Genomic DNA, 21,116 nt, shown 5'->3' with positions numbered 1-21,116 from the left:
CAAATACGTGTCAAGGATTTTTAGGGAGCAAGAGGGTACTAGATTATGGACGTTGAACTATGAACTAAATCACGAACCAGTTCTGAAGACATAATGTTCAACTTGATGCATGGAAAAACAGTGTAGCCATAGGGCCCTCCTGCAGGTGTGGGTCCTCAACATTTAGCTCCTGCAGGTGTGGGGCCTTCAACACTTAGCTCCTGCAGGTGTGGTGCCCTCAACACTTAGCTCCTGCAGGTGTGGGCCCTCTACACTTAGCTCCTGCAGGCGAGGGTGAAGACCACACCTGACTAAAGGTGAAGGGCCCATTACACGGTGGGCAGCTTGCATGTTCTGGCCCATGTGGTGCTGGCCTATGTGGTGCTGGCCCATGTGGTGCTGGCCCATGTGGTGCTGTGGCCCATGTGGTGCTGTGGCCCATGTGGATACCTCATTACACAGACTCGAGTTCCAGGATGTCTCATGTAGGTACCTCATTACGGTATCAAAAGTGCAACCTCTCATGGAAATACCTCATTTCATTACTGGTGTGTCATCCGGCAGCGTTAAGATGCCTCACTAAACTGACCGGTGAACTATGCTGCCTCATGCTGCCTCATTACAGTAACTTGAAAGCCATGCTGTCCCACGTGTTTGATTTTAAAATAGGTTACAGTAAGTCATTTATTCATCTCCATTTAACAATGTCTCTCCAAGTGCTATATTGACGTAATAGCTTGGCGATTTCCCTTGATAGTTCCCTTCATTTTCTTTTAACAAGTTAAATTAAAATTGACTCTGACCCCGACACATTATTTAGCTGTGTTGCGCGAAGGGTTAATGGTTAAATGATATTCTTATCTATTGGTTCATGTTCAGGGCGTGAAAAGTGTTAGTGTCTAAGGCAACTTAAGCAGACTTCACCTAAATTGGTAAATAGTTTATCTTTGTCCACCCTATCAATTTCTCTGATAATTTTGTAGGTGGTGATCATGTCTTCCCTAACTCTTCTGTCTACCAGGGACGTGAGGTTTAATTCCCGTATCTTTCCTCTTAGCTCTGAGACTAGTCTGATGGCATTCCTTTGAATCTTCTCTAACTTTGTATAGTGTTTAACTAGGCATGGAATCCAGGCTGGAGCTGCATACTCTAGGATTGGTCTGACATATGTGGTATACAAGGTTCTGAATGATTCCTTGCACAAGTTTCTAAAGGTAGTTCTTATGTTAACCAGTCTAGCATACTCCTGGCCCTCAACACAGGAGCCTCGATGGTCGACCAGGGCCCTCAGGAACCTCGTCCTCATCAGTTATTATTTTTTATATTATTTTAATTATTATTATTATTATTATTATTATTAGTAGTAGTAGTAGTAGTAGTAGCAGTTGTCACCCTTCGTAAGCAGTCTAGTTTACGAAGTAAAAAGTGAATTTATCTGCAATCTTTTTACAAGTTTTGTGAAGGACGAATTTTTATAAAGAGCAGGGATATAGGCCTACCCTCCTAACACACACCGAAACTACGACGTTGGTACAACGTTCGAACAAGTTTTAACACCTCCTAACCAGTTATAATAACCAATATAGCAAGTTGTAACAACGTTCTAATACGTCATAAACACGTTAAACCAAGATGTAACAACTTTATTACAAGTTGTAACAAGCGGAAAATAGAGACAGTTTCGGTTTGTGTTTCCAGGGTATGGCTTTCAATTGATCTATTGCCTTTTCGTGGACAGCAACAGCCGGCTTTCTTTCGGGTTAGTGAACTCGTTAGCTAGTCAAAGTCTGTTATTAATGCTGCTGCTGCTAGGAACATTGTTATCAATGATAATATTAGAATAATTCTATGTTGACGATGAAATCGGATTTTTGTATATCTTTTATTGGTCGTTAATATCATCTTTATCACTTCAATTATCAGTATATCGCATTATTTTGCCTGAAAATGTAGAAAACAGCAGCATAATTGTTTTAATAATTTTCGTCAATATAATGGCCTGAATGGAAATGAGTCATTTATTATTGTTTGTAAACAAATGAAATACGAATCACTAACTCCTCTTCCAGTAAACAAACAACCAATTAAAGCCATTCAAAAAACTAACGAATTCCCCGAAATACAAGCTAATTATTTTTTACCTTATCACACCTTTGTAAAAGGCAGATTTAGAGGTTTATATACATGTGTAATATATATACATTTATATACATTGTATCTTTGCATCCAAAGACACAAAGCCAGTGTTGTCAATGTTTATATTCGTCGAGCCCTTACCCACTGCTCTGAATGGAGCAACGTGAGTAAGGAGTTTGAAATAATGACTCAGGTGTTGGTGAACAATGGATATAACAACACAGATATAAACCCTACTATAAGACGACACCTGCACCGACGGTACAATCCTATCTTGAGGTTACCTTGAGGGCTTCCGGGGCTTAGCGTCCCCGCGGCCCGGTTGTCCTGAACCTAGAACAGAAACCACAACACCTCCAATAAAATTAGATTACAAATCAACCATGCACAGTGAACATAAAACAGAATTAAGAATAGTGAAATATATATATATAAATATATATATATATATATATATATATATATATATATATATATATATATATATATATATATATATATATATATATATATATATGCTTAGTCGAGTTTGACATCACATAAAAAGAAAATAAATCCCCACACAATTAAACGTGATGAGTAGGGTTATTATGTGTGTGTGAGGTGCTGTGTGACCATCACAGGAACACTTCATCAACACCAGTCTGTGTATAATGGTGTAAGGAAGGGTCCACGCCTCCCAGGAGACACACCACCGGACAAGCACACTACAGGACCCGGGGTCGAGTCTGGAGTGCACCAGCACCCCGCCTGGTTTATGTGAGGTCGGGGACCGAATGACCAAACTTGAGCAAGCGTATTCATGTATAAACTTTAAATATAAATTACAGAAATCTAGTTTACAATTCACTTACATTAATTAAGCAACCGCTATTTGCCTGTTGAAGTAGTTATATATAGATGATGCATTAGATTTTTAACAAGGCGAATTGCTTGTTAGCAATAATGTGGATGGAATTGTTGCTCTATGAATTATTCCTTCCATTTATTACACGATAGTGTGAATTCTTTAAGGATTTATAGTTAATTTTGTTTATTTATCATTTCCAACGATTTATTAATGATATTTTGGCGGGAGCGGTGCCCCCCCCCCCCCCCGAACACCAGGCAGTCTCATGGTGTTATAGTTAAGTCAAACTGATAGTTCGGGACGGGCCTTCCAGTTTGGTGTCCGTCCGTGGACACACTCAACCTAGTATGGTGTCCGTGGACACACTCAACCCAGTATGGTGTCCGTGGACACACTCAACCCAGTATGGTGTCCGTGGACACACTCAACCCAGTATGGTGTCCGTGGACACACTCAACCCAGTATGGTGTCCGTGGACACACTCAACCCAGTATGGTGTCCGTGGACACACTCAACCCAGAATAGTGTCCGTGGACACACTCAACTTAGTATGGTGTCCGTGGATACCCTCAACCCAGTATGGTGTCCGTGGACACACTCAACCCAGTATGGTGTCCGTGGACACACTCAACAACTCTCGCTCTGAGACACTTGATTTTAACAAACGTGTAAGTCACCAACCCTCTGCTCGTGTTCAGGCACACATCCCAAAACTGTAACACCAACACTACAAGGACACTCACGCCACGCACAAATACAACTGTATAACACAGAAAAACCCCGCGAACACATCAGACTACAGCCCTTCCCCTGAAGCCCACACACGACGTGCAAGCATCTCGCCCTATGACCAGACACGACCACAAAATACGACTACCACAAACGCATACACGACCAAAGCCGCTGTAACGCGTGGAGAACAAGGGGAAGCGTTGGCGGCCCACCACCACGAGGTGCACCTAAGCTTGCTCTACAAGATCCCAACACCTCCCTCACCTTCAATCCTGAACCAAGCAACCAACGGTTCCTTAGCCTTACGGTTCCCCGTCACCGTAAGACCCCAAACTTCCAGAAATCCACGCGCAAAACCCGACCACAGAAAGCCGCAATAATATCCCGAAGCCACTCCACGAAACCCTACACTCGCTGACACGAATAAAAAACATGCATAGCGTCTCACTTCCCGGCACATCTCCCGTGCCAGGTGAGTACGACGGGCTCACCATAGCCCGTGATGCTTGGAGCTCTTTGTTCCCACCAGCTCAGTCTAAAACAACAAAGTCTCTCCCTCAGCACAGTGGACACGACAATCGCAGCACACAGCACACAAAATACGCAGACGATCATTAGTGGGGAGCAACTCCCTAGTAATGGTCGTCTGGCCACTGTAACATTATACACACCATACTCTTACACCGAGGGGCTCTATAACATTATACACACCATACTCTTACACCGAGGGGCTTTATAACATTATACACACCATACTCTTACTCTGGGGGGCTTTATAACATTATACACACCATACTCTTACACCGAGGGGCACTGTAACATTATACACACCATACTCTTACACCGAGGGGCTTTATAACATTATACACACCATACTCTTACTCTGGGGGGCACTGTAGCATTTGGGTGTTGTGTCATATACTTTAAGTTCCAGCTTATAGCCTGAAATCACGACCTATTTTAATACTGGAAGGTTGCAGATCTTGTCCTCTCGCCTCTAAACCTTGTCATATAAATAAATATTATAGTTGTCGATATAATTAAATTGTTCCGCCGGGAATCGCAAACATTATTTGTTCTGAGTTGGAAATGCAATTGGAAATATATATTTATATATTATTAAAAGAGATGTATGTTGAAGGCAATTTGTTGAAAATTAATATACATGTTAGCATGCTTGTGTACACGTGTGTGCGTATTTTTTGTGCGAATGTAAGTGCTTTTTTATGTGCGTGTGAATAACTCAATGTAATTGTTGCGTGTGAATATATGTTTGGTTGTTTATGGGGGTAATGTGCGTGTGTGTAGGTGTGAGACTCACTTACATATACTCACTCAAATGTGTTTACAGGGTCGAGTATCGGCCCCCTACCCCCCAGCCTTCTAAATATATTTTCAGTTTATTGCAATGGTTTAGTTCCCACGTTAGTCTTGCAGTGCAGAGATGTATAGCAGTGTACAGAGGGACTTCAACGATTGCTTCGTCTAATGCATTTAAATTATTTGCAACTTTAACGCTGGAAAAAAGAACTTTGTGACATATCTCTGCCTTAATGGAAGCAGCCCGTGACAGCTGACTAACTCCCAGGTACCTATTTACTGCTAGGTAACAGGGGCATTCAGGGTGAAAGAAACTTTGCCCAATTGTTTCTGCCTCGTGCGGGAATCGAACCCGCGCCACAGAATTACGAGTCCTGCGCGCTATCCACCAGGCTACGAGGCCCCTGTGTGTGCGTTTCACCGTGCCGGCATCCCATCCGCGCCATCAATTTCTCTGATCTTTGGCTATTCTCCCGTGTCTTGCTCGCCGTGTGGTGGTATTTTCACCTCTCCTGTCTTAGGATCCTCAACATCTTCATTTCCTGAGCGCCTGAGCTTCCAGTCCGTGTCTCGTCTCCCTCCGTGTCTGTATTTCTGCCGTGTACACACCAGGCACGTCCCGAGACTCTAAACTTTGAAGAGAAAATCGACTTTATTGTCTCGATCTGAGTTCCCTTCTGGGCTGGCCTGAGGGCCAGGGCTGCATACACAAGTTCCTCGATAGTGTTGTATATAGAACTGTCAGCAGTGTTATACTGCGGCAGATGTTATAGTAGAGAAGTGATTAATTTAGCGATGGTAATGACTCAATTATGTGAAAAAACAACACTAGCAAGAATAAAGTTACTACTTCACATAATAATAATCATAAAGACAATACAAATAAAAATATATTCAATAATAAATAGCATTTAAAAGTGTCTCGTATGCATATATATGTAGCACATTTTGTCTATAATGGTCCAGATGCAGCAAGTTAGAGTAAAATTGGAACCGTATTGCAGTGAGAGAGCGCCGGAGCCTTCCAGCACACGCTCTGTCTATAATAGATGCAAACTTGATCAAAGGCATCATGCAGAACTCCCACTCCGAGGTATTTGTTGGCGCGCTCACAAATGCTGCACCAAAATAGAGAAACTGTGCTGGATGCACATAGTGGTAATGACAGCCGGACGCATGCCCTCTTAACTGTAGATTCGATTATCAACACAGAAGGAGCAAACGGTAAATAGTAATTATAACATTTCAGGAATGCCTAAAACAGAATCCCTCAAGAGATGCAAGTAGCATGAAAAATTAAGAGAAGCCACTTCCGACCGAGATAAGATACAGACGGGTTTTTATTTTTTATAGTTAAAAGATATTTCGGTATTGAGTTTCTGAGTGGTGCGGTTTAAGTCTCCCATATACAAATCCTACCGAATGTACAACAGGAAGTTGCTTACAGCTGCCTGATAACAGTTTAACAATAACAAGAGTTGGCCAGGACAATAACACTTACACGTGTCCAGAAGAACTACAAGACTCCTGGACAATAACAGTTGGCCATAATGATAACAGAAGGCCAGGACAATAACAGTAACACAAGACAACAGAAGGCCAGGACAATAACAGTAACACAAGGCAACAGAAGGCCTGGACAATAACAGTAACACAAGACAACAGTAGCCCAACATTAGGCCTCGGCGATAACAGTAGACTACATTAATAATAGTACGATAGTATGATGACAGTAGGGCAAAACAATAACAGTAGGCCAGAATCATAACAATTATTCAGAATGATAACAATTAAGGTAAGATGATAGCAATAAGCCAGACCAATAACAGCAGGTAAAAATGACACGTTATCCAGCGAGATAACAATAATCCAGAATGATAACAGAAAACCAAAATGATAAAAGGAAGCAAGAATGATAAGTGTAAGCAACTAACAGCCCCATCCAAACCTGCAGTAACTGCTAACCTGCAGAACATCCAAAAGGTCTGAATTATTGCCGAATCCACTAAATAAAACCTCAAAATTATTAAGACTGCTTAAAAATATCAAATCTGCGTTTTCTTGAGCGCGAGCGAGAGAGATACATTATAATTTACACTGGAAAAATATCAGACGATCTGGATCCAAATCTGCACCCGGAAGTAACACCACAAGAGACCAGGAGGCTCAGCTATTGCCATTCTCTGAAGTAGCAATAGCATCTCTGCAAATACTCATCTCTGCAATACTCATCTCTGCAATACTCATCTCTGCAATACTCATCTCTGCAATAGCATAGATGCAATCAACATCAAGGGACCAGGACTATTTAGAACTCTCTAAACATAAAGGGGCATAACTAGCCGACCTCTCACGGAGTTCAAGAGAGAACTGGATAAACACCTCCAAAGGATAACTGATCAAACAAGCTGTGATTTATTCGTCAGGCTGCAAGTAGCCGCGTCCAACAGCCTGGTTGACCAGATCACCAACTAGGAGGCCTGGTTAGAGACCGGACCGCATGGGCGTTGATCCCCAGAATCAACAACAGGTAGAAGACAGAATAATTAGAGCAATCAAGAATGATAACAGTAACCAAGGATGATAAGAGTAACCAAGAATGATAAGAGGAACCAAGAATGATAACAGGAACCAAGAATGATAACAGTAACCAAGAATGATAACAGTAACCAAGTATGATAACAGTAACCAAAAATGATAACAGTAACCAAGAATGATAACAGTAACCAAAAATGATAACAGTAACCAAGAATGATAACAGTAACCAAGCACAAAGAGAGTAAGCTGGGCAATAATAATGAGCCAGAATGATGACAGTAAGCCTGAACAAACGACAATAATTAGCTGAACGCATAAATACAAAATTACCCTGACATTTGTACAAGTGATTCGTAATAATTTTGATCAAGAGAGAGCCATATGCTATTTCGGGTGTCATTAACTTCAATGGTTTTAGGACAACTTACTATGAGAATTATACATAGATTTTGCGTGGAATAATAAACAGACCAAAAGTACATTGTCAGATATAACATTTAACGATCGATATATAATACCACTATTAAATGTTAAGCCTGTGTAGCAAAGATGTTAAATTTTTACCATGTATAACTCAATTCTGCCCGAAACGCTGCGCGTACTAGTGGCTTTACAAGAGTGTAATTACTGTACTATGCTATGTATTCTCACAAACCCAATGTACCTTCTTGTATATAAATAAATAAATAAATAAATAAATTTAAATTAAGCAGGTAAACTGTTGATTTTAACTTTACCGCGTATAAAGCCCTAGAGTTTACCCTTTTTGCCTGCATAACTTTAGGGAGATAACTTTAGTAAGTAAAAAGATAAAGATAACTTTAGTATGTTAGAGATGTGGAGCGGTGGAACTGGTCTACATCTTCCTGCCTTCAAGCACCACAACGCGGTATGCAAATCCTGCAAGTGAAAACAATATTTTTCTTATCTTCAATTTGTATTTGCATTTATCTTCTTTATATTATCCTAACTGCCCGTTCAAATTTGCCTGCATAAATTTTTGCTTCAACCTTGGAATATAGTTCCAGGATCATTTAGAGTTTAGAGCAATGGCCTTGCATATATCATATATCTACACACACACACACACACACACACATATATATATATATATATATATATATATATATATATATATATATATATATATATATATATATATATATATATATATATATATATAACAATTTATATGAGGTGGTCGTGGGTCAGTAACTCCTCTGAGCTTCAGCAGTAGTCAGGGAAAAGCCGAAAATTCCATTTTGGCAGCAGGGTGCTGCTTCTGGAAACTTTTCTTATTAAGACCACTCAATAGCACGGTCGATAGAGCTTCGGCTTCACAAGCGTGGGGTCGACGGTTCGAGACTCGTAGAGCCCAGGTGAATAGAACGCAGAACATTGCCTTCAGTGAGGAGGGAGCTGGCAGCCTGGAGGAGCTGTCAAAGGGTTCTCAGTGACAAGTATTCAATTTTTTCCTGTTTTATACAAATATGGTGAAGGAAATTGCCGAAATTCTCGAGAGGCTGAAGGAGTTGTAATTGAATCCGTGAATCTTAGGAAATGAATTCGAGTCTCTCTCACTTTCTCTCTTTCTAAAAAATCACTTAACATGAACACCGACGGAGAAATAAATTAATCTGGAGGTCAAACTCTTGACTAAGACTTGAGGTAGCTAGAGGGAAGAAGAAGACACCTTAGACTTGTATTACATGTGATGGAGAACTCTGATGGCTCCATCACCACATCCTTCTTGCTGCTTTTACCTCGACTGATCTTAATTCCTTTATGACATGTCTGATCTTACTGAATTCTTCCTTGATCTTTATATACTATTTGTACCTGCAGGATCGAGCACTTAGCTCTTGGACCCCGCCTTTCTAACCGCCGGTTGTCTAATGTACTGGTTCCAGACATATTTCTTCTCTAATATATCTGAAACATATTTATCTCTCATACACACATCCCAAGGATGCATCCTGTAACAGCTGTCTGACTACCAAGAAGCTATTCGGCTGCTAGGTGAATAGGGCCATCAGGTGAAAGAAACTGCCAATTTGTTTCTGCGTCGACCGGTAATCGAACCCGGGCCCTTAAGATTATGGCACAGATCCCTCTCCACTCGGCTGTGTGTGTGTGTGTATGTGTGTATGTGTGTGTGTGTAATTACCTAAGTGTAATTACCTAAGTGTAGTTACAGGATGAGAGCTACGCTCGTGGTGTCCCGTCTTCCCAGCACTCTTTGTCATATAACGCGCGTGTGTGTGTGTGTGTGTGTGTGTGTGTGTGTGTGTGTGTGTGTGTGTGTGTGTGTGTGTGTGTGTGTGTGTGTGTGTGCGTATGTGTGTGTCGCTTCGAGGCGGTATTGGGGGTGTTGTGGTGTACTTACCTGTCAGTCTCTACGAGGGAGTGAGCTCTAGCTCTTTATACCCCGCCTCCTGGCCTTGTACTGCGTATTATTCAGGTTTATCATGTGATATATCATGCTCCGTGGCTTAAACCTGGACTAGATGAAATAGTTGACCACATAACCCGAACCAACCCGAGTATGGGGGGTTGAATGTCTTCACGATAACATCGTCTACAAGATTATCTGAGCTCACTCCTTCGGGTTGGTCGATCATATATATAAGGAACAGCAGTGATTTCAAGACTGAGCCTCGTGGGACCCCTCTTGTTCACAAAGACTCTGCTTTTGAAGCTGTTTAGAAGCCTATAGCTGTTAACATATATGAGTATACCTGATGATGGGTCTGTATACCCGTACACCACCAGACATATATACACCTGTATACCTGTACACCACCAGACTCAGCCAGAGAGACAGGTGCAGCAAGCCTCTAGCTGCTCTATCACCGGGGAAAATATTGAAGGCATAAATTTTCGAGCAATAAATCCCTGCGTTTGAGCCTTTATTGAGACCGATTACCTGGTGTGAGGGGCGGTGGTGGTGGTGTGTGGTGGTGTGTGGTCGTGTTGTGGTGGTGGTGGTGGTGTGTGGTGGTGGTGGTGTGTGGTCGTGTTGTGGTGGTGGTGGTGGTGTGTGGTCGTGTTGTTGTTGTGGTGGTGGTGGTGGTGTTGTGGTGGTGGTGGTGTGTGGTCGTGTTGTGGTGGTGGTGGTGGTGTGTGGTCGTGTTGTGGTGGTGGTGGTGGTGGTGTGTGGTCGTGTTGTGGTGGTGGTGGTGGTGTGTGGTCGTGTAGTGGTGGTGGTGGTGGTGTGTGGTCGTGTTGTGGTGGTGGTGGTGGTGTGTGGTCGTGTTGTGGTGGTGGGTGGTGGTGTGTGGTCGTGTGGTGGTGGTGGTGGTGGTGTGTGGTCGTGTTGTGGTGGTGGTGGTGGTGGTGTGTGGTCGTGTTGTGGTGGTGGTGGTGTGTGGTCGTGTAGTGGTGGTGGTGGTGGTATGTGGTCGTGTTGTGGTGGTGGTGGTGGTGTGTGGTCGTGTTGTGGTGGTGGTGGTGTATGGTCGTGTTGTGGTGGTGGTGGTGTATGGTCGTGTTGTGGTGGTGGTGTGTGGTCGTGTAGTGGTGGTGGTGGTGGTGTGTGTGGTGATATGCGGGTGTGGTGGTGTATATTCCCATCTGTGTCTACGGGGGGAAGGGGGAGGGTGGAGGTCTAGCTTTTATGCCCCGCCTACTGGCCTGGTACCTGTTGCGTTTCAACCTAACTGTTCTGACTTTCAAATTCTTTGTCGGGTCAGACATTAAAGTTGTGGATGGAGGTGGCTTCCACAGCGTCCTCTGGTAGAGCATTCTACTTGTTAACTACCCGTACAGGGAACGAGTACTTTCTTCCGTCCCTTCGGCTCATTTACCTCTTTTCTGAGTGTGACTTTGCTTTCTGTCATAGAGATACTCCCTTACCCAGTTCCGTGTTTTCCCAGTTGTCCCAGCCTGCTTATCCATCTTGTACAATTGTCTTTCAAAGGGTCAAATACCTTTAGACAGTCTAGAAAAAATATTGTTTACCCAGCCTTCCTTTTCTTATTTTAGTAACGAGTCATAAAACTCAATCAAGTTTGTTAGACACGACATTCTATTTCTAAATCTATGTTGATTTTTTGTCACAAAATTGATCCTCTCAACATGTCCCACCAGTCTCGACCTACTTGTCAATGACACTGGTCGGTAGTTTAATGTCTCTTTTCCATCCCTTCTTTTTTTTAATATTGGGGAAACATTTCCATTTTTCTAGACATCTGGAATACTTCGTGTCTCAAGCGTGTTATTAATGTTTTTGTTTAGATAACGGGAGACAGAATACTTGTGCAGGCTCCGTCAGCAGCCATGGTGAAATTAGGTTTGATCCTTTGATTTTGTCACCTCTGTTTTTCCGCAGGATTTTTTTCCACCTCGTCCACAATAACTACAATGCCATCCATTATTTCCTCTGGCCATTCATGTTGCAACCTTGGTCTCCACGCTGGTTCTAATGTAAAGAACTCATTAAATCTTTTGTTGAGTTCCTTGCATACCTCCTTATCATTCTCTTAGAGAGCTTCCCCCTTGTTTCCTCAGTCTGAGTACATGGTCTCTTACTTGTAGTTTTTCTCCTTATATGCCTATAAAACATAGCCATCTCCTTCAAAATGAGGGAAGAAATGTTGGTGGTAGATCGTCTCCTCTTACTCTTGTTGGTTCTGTGACTTATTTCCTTAAGAAGTGTCTACCTGCCACGTCTACCAGTTTTGTTCCCCATGTCCCATCACCCCCGTGAGGGACTTTCATTATCCAGTCTATTTCTCTGTGGTTGAAGTCTCCCAGTATAAGGATTTTAGCTCTTGTTTCCCTTGCAACTGTGGCTGCTTCTTTCATCACCTTTAGACAATTCTCAATGCATCTGTCGTATTCTTTCCAAGGCCTTGTATTGTATGGTGTGGGGATAATTAATCACTGCTTCCAATATCTTCGCACCTCTAATTGTTGTTATTCCTAGTATAAACGCTTGCTGGTGTGGTGGTGGTGTGATGGTAGTGTGGTCTGGTGGTAGTGTATCAGTACTGTAGTTATAGTGTGACGGGTTATGTCTCACATGGTTGTGTGACGGCCGTGTGTCGGTACTGTGACTCTCATTTGACTGTTATGTACACATTCTGAAATCCTTCAGTAGTTATTTACAATGCACATACAGATTTTTTTTATCAATTATTGGGTACAGTATGATGTTGAGTGACGTCTGAGGTGATTGTTTACCTGTGGTGTTGAGATAATTGTTTACCTGTGGTGTTGAAGTGATTGTTTACCTGTGGTGTTGAGATAATTGTTTACCTGTGGTGTTGAAGTGATTGTTTACCTGTGGTGTTGAGATAATTGTTTACCTGTGGTGTTGAAGTGATTGTTTACCTGTGGTGTTGAGGTGATGATGCATAAGTTAACCCATGGTACGAGTCTTATAAGTGTTGCTGCAACTCTTCTCTAAAGGAATCTAATTAAGTGTTTCCTGGCTATACTCTTCTGAGTTGAGCTCCGGATGAAACTTATAATGGCCGACGGTCCATAAATTACTTTGATGGAGACGTTGAGGTTAACCAGGTGGCGGCGGCTGCTGCTGCTGCTCCTGCTGCTCCTGCTGTTGCTGCCGCTGCCGCTGCTGCTGCTCTGCTGCTAAGGCAGCTGTAGTGATTCTCGTGGTAGTTAACACCTGCCTTCATCCTCCCTACCTTCCTTGGCGAAGGTGCTGTGTTCCGTAGTTTATTGGTTCTTTACTTCTATCCTATCATACTGTTTTTAATTCTTCTTTCCTTATTGTCTTCCTTCCGGCAGTTTATCATTATTGCTTAATCCCTTCCTTCATTCTTGCTATTTTTCAATCTTGCTTTCTTGTTTTTCTTCATTTCCTGTGTTTCGTTCAATTTGTATTTCACAAATTACAAATTACAAATTATCAAAAAATCACAAATTGTGGGTTTCTTCCTCCCTCAATTCTAGACCTTGGTCCATCCTCCGGTAGAATGTCCTCTCGTGTGACGGTGTCAGTCCTACTGTGTATAAGCCTCGCGGGAGACAGACAGTTCCTCCCTCCGTAGCTCCTCTCCCCCTTGCAACTGTGGCTGTTTCTTTCATCAACTTCAGACAATTCTCCCTGCATGTGTCGTAGACTTCCCTAGCCCTTATATTGTATGGTGTCGTGGTCATACATCACAGCTTCCAATATCTTCGCCAGGCCTAGTCGGATAGAACATGTTCTTAATCCGGATAGACCTGCGTTCGAGCCTGTCGGAATGGTTGCAAGTACAGGGCACAGATTTCTCTGTGTGTCCCCTCCTGTAGGAGCATCAGTTTCGATAGATTCTCAGGATAGCTGAAGATTATTGTAGCTGTAATCATTGTTGTTGAAGCTACGTCAGGATTTAAGGACGCTCGCTACGTCTAGGATTTAAGAATGGTACTCTACGTCAGGATTTAACGTGTTACAAGGCCAACTGCGATATATTACAAGTTACGAGGTCACAAGTGCGTCGTAACGTTCAGTAACGTAAGTGTAAGTCAAAGATTAGGAAGCATATCAAACACAGGCAAACACGTCACGGGGCCTCGACCTGCTCACCGTGCAGGATAGATTGAAGAACACTGTGTAATCAAGGCGAGGCATGTCATTGTCCTGGGCAAATGTTTACGTAACCTACTCATGATGAGACTGACTGGTGAGTACACGCAGTCAGGCCGGGGCACCAGGGGCGGTGTTGCTTGTCCCTCGCTGCTGCTGCTGCAGCGACATACATGTGCGTGTGTACATACACACGAGCAGCGGGCCTTGTGGACACAAGCACGTACATATATACATACATATCCACACAAGAGAGCTCGCCGTGAACACAATCATAGGCACACACACACACACACACACACACACACACACACACACACACACAATGAACTACAGAGATATTAGAAAGAACTTTTTTAGTGTCAGAGTGGTTGACAAATGGAATACATTAGGAAGTAATGTGGTGGAGGCTGACTCCATACACAGTTTCAAGTGTAGCTATGATAGAGCCCAATAGGACCAGGAACCTGTACACCAGTTGATTGACGGTTGAGAGGCGGGACCAAAGAGCCAGAGTTCAACCCCCGCAAGCACAACTAGGTGAGTACAACTAGGTGAGTACACACACACACACATCAAGTGACCGAAGCCCATATCAAGAAGATATCATCAGCGGCATATACCAGGTTGGATATCATAAGAACGGCCTTTAGAAACTTGTGTAAGGACTCATTCAGAACCTTGTATACCACGTATGTCAGACCAATCCTGGAGTATGAGGCTCCAGCATGAAATCCGTATCTAGTCAAGTATTTGCCAGTGTAACGGGAGTTACACTGGCGAAAATTAGAACATCATTCAGAAACCTAAGTAAGGAGGCATTTAGGGCGCTTTACACTGCCTACGTGAGACCATTCTTAGAATATGCCACGCCAACATGGCGTCCCCACCTGAAGAAACACATAAGGAAGCTGGAAAAGGTTCAGATGTTTGGAACGAGACTTGTTCCAGCGTTACGAGGGATGGGGTATGAAGAGCGCCTGAAGGAACTGAGCCCTACGACACGAGAAAAAAGGAGGGAGACGGGGAATATGATAGGAACATATAAAATACTCAGGGAAATAGAGTGGAAATAGTATTCCATGTGAACATTTCGTCTAACAGAACAAGGGGACTTGGGGTGGAAGCTAGAAACTCAGATGAGTCACATAGATGTTAAGAAGCTTTATTTTAGCGTGAGAGTAGTGGAAAAAATGGAATGCACTTAAGGAGCAGGTTGTTAAAACAAACTCTATTCATAATTATATAACTAGATATGATAGGGAAATAGGACAGGAGTCATTGCTGTAAACAACCGATGGCTCGAAAGGTGGGATCCAAGAGTCAATGCTCGATCCTGCAGGCACAAATATGTGAGTACAAATAGGTGAGTACTCAGGCATAACACCTGCCAAGCCACCTACACGTGTTTGCACTCACACAAGCCACCTACACGTGTTGAACACTGCACTCACACAAGCCACCTACACGTGTTGAACACTGCACTCACACAAGCCACCTACACGTGTTGAACACTGCACTCACACAAGCCACCTACACGTGTTGAACACTGCACTCACACAAGCCACCTACACGTGTTGAACACTGCACTCGCACAAGCCACCTACACGTGTGGAACACTGCACTCACACAAGCCACCTACACGTGTTGAACACTGCACTCACACAAGCCACCTACACGTGTGGAACACTGCACTCACACAAGCCACCTACACGTGTGGAACACTGCACTCACACAAGCCACCTACACGTGTTGAACACTGCACTCACACAAGCCACCTACACGTGTGGAACACTGCACTCACACAAGCCACCTACACGTGTTGAACACTGCACTCACACAAGCCACCTACACGTGTGGAACACTGCACTCACACAAGCCACCTACACGTGTGGAACACTGCACTCACACAAGCCACCTACACGTGTTGAACACTGCACTCACACAAGCCACCTACACGTGTGGAACACTGCACTCACACAAGCCACCTACACGTGTTGAACACTGCACTCACACAAGCCACCTACACGTGTTGAACACTGCACTCACACAAGCCACCTACACGTGTTGAACACTGCACTCACACAAGCCACCTACACGTGTTGAACACTGCACTCACACAAGCCACCTACACGTGTGGAACACTGCACTCACACAAGCCACCTACACGTGTGGAACACTGCACTCACACAAGCCACCTACACGTGTTGAACACTGCACTCACACAAGCCACCTACACGTGTGGAACACTGCACTCACACAAGCCACCTACACGTGTTGAACACTGCACTCACACAATACCAGCCACTCAATGCTCCCTCACAATACCCACTCCTCTCTCTACTCTCAGGAGGTCAGGACGGGCTCCGCCGAATCCAATGAAGTCTCGGCTCACAGCTGAATGTAAACGAAGCCTCGAAATGAAGGTCCAGAAGTAAACATTAGTCAGAGACGACCAAACATTGAAAATAGTCTGTGTTTTATGGACGGGTGAAGATCACTTTTTAAAATAGACGATAGTGTGGGATTACTTTTGATAGTTATCATATCTTGAAGTTATCTTGAGATGATTTCGGGGCTTTTTAGTGTCCCCGCGGCCCGGTCCTCGACCAGGCCTCCACCCCCCAGGAAGCAGCCCGTGACAGCTGACTAACACCCTGGTACCTATTTTACTGCTAGGTAACAGGGGCATAGGGTGGATATCTTGAGGTTATCTTGAGATGATTTCGGGGCTTTTAGTGTCCCCGCGGCCCGGTCCTCGACCAGGCCTCCACCCCCAGGAAGCAGCCCGTGACAGCTGACTAACACCCAGGTACCTATTTTACTGCTAGGTTACTTTTTATTTTTGGTTGGTTATTGGACTTACAAGGAACATAAACCGCGGGACATATTTTTTAGACAATTAAAAGGGCTTACTGACCAACTGCAAACATTCTTGCAGTTGGCCAGTAAGTATTCTTGTAAACTATTCTTGTAAGATATTTTTGAAAACATAGATGAGAACCAAAAGTAAACATTTAGTATACCGAGAAGTGGGTTACATCTCCCGATGAGTATATACCTTCCTGTTGTATTAAAAATTTGCCTTCAACTATTTTTCGTAAAATCTCACATGAACAGCAGAAATAAATGCGTTAATTTATAAACAGGAAGAATAAATTCCAAGAAGTTCCTGTACCGTATAGACAAAACAATACTATGCTATGTATACAATAAAGAACAAAAAGCAAATGAAATAAAACACTATTAGTAGACAATATACAAGTAATATGACATGGCGAGTATTCACTATTTGCTGGCAACAATTATAAATACATAAAGGTAGAGAAACACCTGCCAGTCGCAGGTGCAAGATTCGACTCTCCCCCCCGAGTCCTAAACACTCATTGTCTAGTGTTCTTCAGTGGCTGTTGGGGGTTTGAAGTCTACGAGGATGTTATTGGTGTCAGCTGAAGTTGGTTGTATTTAGGAATGTTTGGGCGAGTGTTAGCTGTCATTTGATGTTGATGAGGATGTTTTGACGTCCCTGTGGTTGGTAGTGTACGAGGAGGCTTTAGTATCGGATGTTTATGGATGTTTGACGATGTTTTCATGAGTGTCCTCTGCTGTGAAAATGGTATGTGACATTAAATATATATATATATATATATATATATATATATATATATATATATATATATATATATATATATATATATATATATATATAAACTATTGAATTAAATATTTTAGCAATGTTAATTAGAGGGACGCCCACCCTGTGCGACTCTTGGGTTACATCAGAAAAATACAATAAACAATGTAATTGAAACTTATAAGAATTCTACTCTTTTATTCATATATTAAATTATAAATTATGGCGACAAGATAACTGTCACGATCGATAAATCATTCCACATATTATATATACAAGACTGACTTTTCAATAATAATAATAATAATAATAATAATAATAATAATAATAATAATAATGACATAATATTTTCAGTAATTTGATTTCGTTAGACTTTAACGCACACAGTTGAACGTTGTATTTAGTGAACACACGGAAAGGCTATAATATTCTATTAGCAATGACTTAATACTGTATAGTTCAGCATTGTATAGTTCTGTATATTTAAGTAATTACATATATGAAGTTTAATAAATTACAAGTTGATAACGAATGAAAAGGTTATGTTGAGTCTGGTGTCTTTGGTTGTGTATGTTTTGATTGTAAGTTTTGTCCGGAAGAGCGAGTTTATTGGAAGTTAAATAGGAAGAAAACCCGCTGGGTTGTTCATCCTGTCACCAGCACCCAGACACAGCTGGGACTTGCTTAACTGTCTCACGTGAACAGCTGTGGTTACCTTGCGATGGTTTCGAGTATGAAAGTCCAAGACCCAGATTCACGAAGCAGTTACTCAAGTACTTACGAACGTGTACATCTTTCTTCAATCTTTGACGGTTTTCGTTACATTTATTAAACAGTTTACAAGCATGAAAACTTCCCAATCAACTGTTGTTATTGTTATAAACAGCCTCCTGGTGCTTCGGAGCTCATTAACTGTTTAATAATTGTAAACAAAGCCGCCAAAGTTTGAGAAAAGATGTACAGGTTCGTAAGTGCTTGCGTTACTCCTTCCTGAATCTGGCTCCAGGCACCCTGTGTGACCAGACCTAGCGGCTGGTGCTCCGATCAGTCACAACACCCCCGTCAGCTTCGTCTAGTAACCCTGGAAACACAAACCGAAACTGTCTCTATTTTCCACTTATTACAACTTGTAATCAAGTTGTTACATCTTGGTTTAACGTGTTTATGACGTATTAGAACATTGTTACAACTTGCTATATTGGTTATAACTGGTTAGGAGGTGTTAAAACTTGTTCGAACGCTGTACCAACGTCGTAGGTTCGGTGTATGCTTGGCGGGAAGGCTCTTATAACTTCCCCCGGTTAGTGGTGAGCGTCCACAAGGTGCACCACTGTGTTACCAGCACACACTCCCGCCAGCCACAATGGTGACAGTGTAATGGAGCAGTAAACTTCGCCTACATTACCATATGAGAGCTGGGACGGGGCGCATATGTTTATGCAGGCTGGCCGCCTCCCCCCCTTACCCCCAACACCTGCTACCCTCTACCCCCAAACACCTGCTACCTCCCCCCTAACACCTGCTCCGGCCCAGAATGAGTAGAGACGACATGAAGGCGCTTAAAGTGTAACTTCTTAATGGACCGTCACGCCTCACCCAGCAGTAAGAGGACTGGAGATTTTTTTTTTAGCAAGTAGAGCAGCTTAATTTTTTTTAATTAAGATATATGGTGTTTTGCTGTGACGAAAAAATAATGTGATAATTTTTATATATATTTTTTTCTGTAAGTTCATAAATAATACATGTTCTATTTTTTATATATATTTTTTTGGGTGTGGAGCAAGACTAGTAACTGCGTGACTCACCATAGATGTAGTGTGCCTTGTATAGTGACTGTTGTGAGCCTCTTGTTGAATAACTTGTGATATAAAAGATTATTGATATATGTATTTGTGTAAATGAGTGTATATATATATACATGTGTATATAACATTAACAATTATGTAACTAGCTTCAAAAGATTGTCACTTGCTATATATATATATATATATATATATATATATATATATATATATATATATATATATATATATATATATATATATAACAAAACAGTCAGAAGCATACATAAAGAACACACACACACGGAATACAAATTCTGAATAATTGTTTTGTGTATTCTGGAGATGTTTATGGCTTACTGGAGCGGAGGTAACATTTACCCGCGGGCGTTCTGGTCTTGATATATTTTAACTACGAAGCCATAGATTACAGTCGACAATAATTTCATAAAGCTGTGTTAAGGACATATATTTATATATCATGTTTACCAGTAAATCACAGACGTCCGTGATTATAAGCTAATAGTTAATATATTTTAGCCAAGACGTTTAATCTGTGAGTTTCCAGACGAGATTTCTTAAATTTGTAATGTTTGAGAATGAGTCGTAAGTGTGAGTTTGAGCGTGAGTCTATGATTTAGAGTCTGAGTTTGAATATGAGCTATAGCGTAACTGCGAAGAAATCAAACAGACTCGATATTGTAAACTTGCTTTGTTACGTAAGGTTTTAAGCTTAATGGTCCATCAACTGAGAGGATCGTTCAAGCGGCTGTAAGTCTTGTTGCTGTTACTCGAGAAAATTTATATTTAACACGGAGTTAAGAATTAAAGTGCCCGGATAATAACACTGATAAATATACGTTGGTGGCTTTCGTTGTTGCCTCAGATGGGAATATTTACACTGGTACCACTGGTATACTGGTATACTGGTATACTGGTATTTATACTGGTACTGGTAGAATATTTATACTGGGCATACGTCAGGCTGCGAGCAGCCGCGTCTAACAGCCTGGCTGATCAGTCCAGCAACCAGGAGGCCTGGTCGACGACCGGGCCGCGGGGACACTAAGCCCCGGAAGCACCTCAAGGTAACTACTACTGCTGAACCCTCTAGGGATTGTCATAAATACCAGCCTCTACAACAATGTACATTCCTACCACTACTACAGTTACCACTAATACTGCTACCAATAGTACCACTATTACCGCTACTAATGCTACTAACTCAACAATTCGAACTCAAGCTACAGCTTGTGGTTCGTCCTCCAACTCTGTAAACACAGCAAGTATACAACAGAATTTGTCTTCAAGTCACTTTCCTGTCACGGACAAACGACTTTGCTGCTTGACATTTGTTTTGGAGAGCTGTCTGGACTATCCCAGCACCCTGGCACTCACCGTTCTCTATTTTGCTCTGATGAAGGCGAAATGTGCCGAAAACGCTTTAGCATTCTCTAATTCTTCACATGTGGTTTTACGCATACTTGGATACCAGTGCTTTTTTGTGATCCTTGTTGCATATATATATATATATATATATATATATATATATATATATATATATATATATATATATATATATATATATATATATATATTTATTCATTG

General features: G+C 42.1%; 2 protein-coding genes across 2 annotated transcripts in view; one reads left to right on the top strand and one right to left on the bottom strand.

Annotated features, from left to right (window-relative positions):
* LOC123759447 (neural cell adhesion molecule 2) overlaps positions 1-21,116 on the top strand; it is a 255,243-nt gene that overhangs the window by 34,489 nt on the left and 199,638 nt on the right. The window lies entirely within an intron of this gene.
* Positions 1-21,116, bottom strand: part of LOC123759448 (uncharacterized) — a 326,826-nt gene that overhangs the window by 206,885 nt on the left and 98,825 nt on the right. The gene's annotated exons all lie outside the window — the stretch shown is intronic.

Source organism: Procambarus clarkii, chromosome 32, assembly GCF_040958095.1.
Source record: "Procambarus clarkii isolate CNS0578487 chromosome 32, FALCON_Pclarkii_2.0, whole genome shotgun sequence".
Taxonomy (NCBI): Eukaryota; Metazoa; Arthropoda; class Malacostraca; order Decapoda; family Cambaridae; genus Procambarus; species Procambarus clarkii.
The sequence above is the reverse complement of the archived record's forward strand: the minus strand, read 5'-3'. Positions and strand labels throughout refer to the sequence as shown.